General features: G+C 34.3%; 1 non-coding gene across 1 annotated transcript; it reads right to left on the bottom strand.

The window, feature by feature from the left end:
* Positions 1 to 755: 755 nt before the first annotated feature.
* LOC126010063 (small nucleolar RNA SNORA51) lies at positions 756 to 888 on the bottom strand. The gene has a single exon (XR_007496202.1). It is a non-coding gene; the product is annotated as a small nucleolar RNA SNORA51 (small nucleolar RNA).
* Positions 889 to 5,381: the final 4,493 nt, after the last annotated feature.

The following is a 5,381-nucleotide window of genomic DNA, read 5'->3' on the forward strand; positions in this document are numbered from 1 at the left end:
CCACTTGTTGAAGAAGCTTTCCTGATCCACTTTGTATTTCATGTTTGTATACCTGGGGGTCAATTTCAGAGCTCAATTTGTTTCCATTGATGTGAGGGACTGTCTTTGTTCTAATACCATACTGTTTTACTGACTATTGCTTTGTAGTATAATTTAAAGTTTGGAAAGTGATGCTTCCCATCTTCCTTTTCCCAAAGATTGTTTTAGCTATTTGTGGAAATTTATTGATCCAAATTAATTTCAGGAGAGTTTGATCTATTTATTTAAAAATTGTCATGTGTGTCCTTACAGAAGTTGCATTAAAACTCTATAATGTTTTGGGAATATTACTATTTTAATGATTTTGATCATCCCAATCCATGAGTAGGTTATATGTTTTAATTTCTTTGTGTCCTGTTTTATTTCTTGAGCAGTCATTTGCATAGGTCTTTCACATCTTTAGTTAAGTTGACTCCAAGATAGTAGATTTGGGGGGAGGGCACAATTGTGTGTGGGATTATTTTTTAATGTCTATTTCTTCTCTTTCAATATTTGTATACAAAACACCATTATATTTTGTGTTAATTTTTATCCTGACACTTTACGTATAAATCTATTGTTTCTAGAAGCATTTTGGTACAGTTTTGAGGATCCACTAATATCACTCCTGAAAATATTAAGTGGCTACAAATGTTCTGAGATTAACTTAAAAAGTGGATGTGAATGGAGAAAAAGAATTTAGAAAACAAGTTTTTAAATGTTACAGTTTTCATTTTTTTTATCCCCCAATTCACAATACAGACCAGGCAAAGGGCCTGTGTTGAAGTGTATATGGGATGCATTTACTGTACCTCCTCTTTCTATACAGTCAGTGTAAAGAACACAGCCTGTGGTAAGAATTGGGAGGCCTTATCTTTTCTTTTCTTTTTTTTTAATTAATATATATATATATATATATATATATATATATATTCCTTCACCAGTGCAACATTCCCATGACCCATATCCCAAAGTTTTCAATTCAGTATATCTTTTATCTACTCTATGTTTAATTTATTGCTCCAAACCACTATAATTCAAATTTTTTTGGCTTTCCCACAACCCCACTGAAGTTTTCTATAATTCAAATTTTTTAGAAAACATACTACTTACATTGAGGGTGAGGGAATTTATCAGGGTTGGATATAGCTGAACCTCCTGTGACCCATATTATTTTAAAAAAATTTCCTGTTTTTAGAAAACATACTACTTACATTGAGGGTGAGGGAATTTATCAGGGTTGGATATAGCTGAACCTCCTGTGACCCATATTATTTAAAAAAAATATTTCCTGTTTTCAGCACTTAATTTTGCCTAGTTGCAAGATAACCAGACATCTTCAATTCTGAAATTCTTCTAATTTTAGCACACAGGATTAAATTCACTATCATCATTATCATTCTTTATAGGCAGGTCTTTGTTTGCTTCACTTCTTCCTTCAGAGCCAGTGCATTCTGGTTGAGTTTTAGCATTGTTGACCTATCAATTGGTGACAAGGCAGTGTTGAAATCTCCCACTATTATTGTATGTTATTAATGTCTTTCTTCAAATCTATCACCAACTGTTTTAAATATTTTACTAGATTTTTATTTTGTTTTGCAATTTTGTAAAAAGAAACAGAAAAATAAGACAAGTAAGATATTTGCTTTGCATACTACTGAACTTGGTTCCATTTCTGCCACCCTATTTGATACCCCAATTCTCACTAGGAGTGATATGTAATCACAGAGATAGAACAACCTCAGTTGTTAGCAAAAAATAATTCAATTGATAGGGTTTTAACAGTGCTTTTGTCCACTTTTGGGCAATAGAGACTAATTGATCAATTTTATAGAAAGAACATATGGTCTAATATGTTCTATTGAGAATAGAATTGGTGAGTTTGAAAACAAGTTATATAACATCTCAAAACAAAACAAAAGGAAAAGAAGAGTCTTAACATCAATTAATAGAACATGGGGAAAAATCCTCAAAATAAGTGGACAATAAAAACTTTGGGGTAATTTCAACAGAAACAAATAAGAATAATTGGGGTACTAAGAGCCAGGAAGAAAATCCTATAGAAAAGGAACAGTCAAAGATATAATGGCTAAGAAGTTCCATCACCTCAAGAGTGCATGCTTTACAACCTGGATATCCAATGAGTACCAGCTAAAAGAGATAAAAAAAATCAACCAAGATACTTCCTAGTCACAATGATAAAAACCACAGATAAAGAATACTGAAATATTCTGAAAATACTGAAAATAGAATACTGAAAGCATCAAGATAAAAAATTACATACAAAGTAGCATCCTTATGATTTGCAGCAGATTTATCACAAGTGAACATTCAAGCCTAAATGAGATATAGTGAAAAAATCAACGAAGTGAATGCCTCACCAAAATTATTTCACCCATCTAGATATTTGTTCGAGTTTGAAAAAAGGATGCATAGCTTCACTGATAAACAATTGCTAGCATAACATACCAGTTAGTTTACAGCTAAATTTTTAATGCCTATGACCCAATTTTCAAAATTTAAGTTGCTTTTATAGATGACTGACCTTACAATATTGTTGGAAAAATCCCTTAAAGGCTGGAGTGGTAGCACAGCAATAGGGTGTTTGCATGAAAGGAATCTGACCCACAACAGATTAGATCCCCGGCATTCCATATGGTCCCTCAAGCTAGAAGCAATTTCTGAGTACAGAGCCAGGAGTGACCACTGAGCATTGCTAGGTGTGACCCAAGTTAATAAAAAAAGAAAAGAAAAAAATTCCCTTAAACATAAAGTATTACATAAAATGTCTTTATGTCTCTGACAATGAGATATTTTTTTTTTGGTTTATAATTACATATGAGTTTAAAATTTTCTTTATTTTAGGAAGAAAGGTCATTATTATTTTCTTTTCTTATAATAAGCAATTTAAAGTAATTACATAATTACCAATTATGAAATGTGAGTCTTATCATCTTTAGAATAAATATATTTATTCTTAAATTTTCAAGTCTGTTTTAGGCCTTGTATTTTCGGTGATAGTTTAATCAGTGTCCAATTTAATTGGCAAGTATACTTTACAAAGAATTTTAGTTCTGAAAAGCTCTTTCAACTTTGAAAAGCTTTACTTATTTTTCTCCTCTTTGCTGTTTTTTCTCAAGACATTCCATCCTCCATTGTACAATATCCCAATCTAAGAGAAGTCTTTCTTTTTATTAAGTTTTTAAAAAGTTTTGGGTCACAAAGTCTTCTCTTTTTTAAAAAAAAAAAAACCTTTATTTTTTTTGTGAACAATAAGTCACATGGAATTTTCTGGTCCAGAACACAGTTTATAAAATATTGCATCATTCAGTGGTCCTTATTCTCTGAAGAGCGTCAAGTGACTTTTGAAAAGAGATGGCCACTACAATTCCAAGTCTGACCTATATAAATTTCCAATGCTATTGAATCATCAGGAGATACACAATTAAAAAGTTGCTCATGATTGAGTTCCAGGCATACAGTGTACAACAACCTTCACCAATGCAGTTTCTTGCCACCAATATCCCAGATTTCCCTTCCAACCTTCATGCTGCCCTCTTCCCTGTCTGCCCTGCCTGTATGGCTCTTATCTCTCTCCTCTCTTCTCTCTCTTCTCTCTCTCTCTCTCTGCTCTCTCTCACTTTCTCTCACTTTCTCACACACACACAAACACACACACTTCCATTTTTTCTCTTTTAGACACTATGGTTTTCAATATTATTACTGCAAATGTATCATGCCTATACTTCTCTTCTTTCAGCATCCAGTTATCTTCCAGAATAATCATATCCAGCTATCATTTTCATAGTGTCATAGTGGTCCCTATTGTCATTGTGGTCCCTTCTCTTTCCTAACTTCACTGCCCCTCTAATCGTGGCAAGTATCCTACTATAAACTGGTCTTTCTGGCCCTCTCTCTTGTCTCTGAATCCTATTCCCATACCATATATATTTTTAATAATCCATAAATATGTGTGATTATTCTATATCTATTCCTCTCCCTCTAACTCAAATCATTCAGCACAATATGTTCCATATCTATCCATGTATAAGCAAATTTCATGACTTCAGTTTTCCTAACAGCTGTTTTATATTCCATTGTGTAGATATAACACAGTTTCTTTAGCCACTCATCTGTTCTTGAGCAATTGGATTGTAACTAGATTCTGATTATTGTGAGTAATGCTGCAATGAACATAGGAATGCAGAGGGCTTTTCTGCATGATGCTTTTGGGTTCCTAGGGCATATCCCTAGGACTCGTATTGCTGGGTCATATGGAAGCTCAATTTCAAGTTTTTTGAGGGATATCCATATTGTTTTACAAAAGGGCTGAACCAGTCAACATTTCCACCAGCAGTGAATGATAGTCTCTTTTCCCCCACATCCACACAAGCAATGGTTGTTCATGTTCTTCAATGTGTGCCAATATCTATGGTGTGAGATGATATCTTATTTTTTTTTTTTTTTTTTTTGGTTTTTGGGCCACACCCTGTGACGCTCAGGGGTTACTCCTGGCTATGCGCTCAGAAGTTGCTCCTGGCTTCTTGGGGGACCATATGGGACGCCGGGGGATCGAACCGCGGTCCGTGCGCAGGCAAGGCAGGCACCTTAGCTCCAGCGCCACCGCCCGGCCCCCGAGATGATATCTTATTGTTTTGATTTGCATCTTTCTGAAGACTAATAATGTGCTGCAATTTTTTTATGTGCCTTTTGGTCATCTGTATTTCTTGAGGAAATGTCTGTTCATTTCTTATCCCCATTTTTTGATGGGTTAAATTTTTTTTCTTCCTATCAGTGCCTGGTATATCACAAATATTAAAGCTTTATCAGATGGGCATTGGGTAAGCAGTTGCTTCTAATCCGTAAAATCTTATATCCCAGTCTCATTTCCTTTGAGGTACAGAAGCTTCTTAGTTTTATGCAGTCCTATTTGTTTATTTTTGCTTCCAGTTTCTGGTCGGTGCTGTTTCATCCTTGAATAAGCCTTCAATGTCATAGAGTCTTCTCGCCTACATTTTCCACTATGTACCTTATGGTTTCAGGTTTATTTCAAGGTCTTTAATCCATTTTGATTGGATTTTTGTGCATGGCATTAAAGGGCTCTGTGATCACTTTTTATGCATGTTTTTTTGGCATGTTGTTTGCCAATTTTCCCAACATCACTTGTTGAAGAGGCTTTCTTTGCACCACTTAGTATTTTTTTGACTCTTTATCAAAGATTAATTGATCTTTTACCTGAGGCTCTCTCAAAATATTTGTGTCCATGCCTTTATTCCAATATCATGCTGTTTTAATGACTACTACTTCATTGTCCAGTTTGAAATTGGAGAAATGATGTCTCCCAAAATTTTTTCCCAGGAGTT

Source organism: Suncus etruscus, chromosome 5 (assembly GCF_024139225.1).
Source record: "Suncus etruscus isolate mSunEtr1 chromosome 5, mSunEtr1.pri.cur, whole genome shotgun sequence".
Lineage (NCBI taxonomy): Eukaryota > Metazoa > Chordata > Mammalia > Eulipotyphla > Soricidae > Suncus > Suncus etruscus.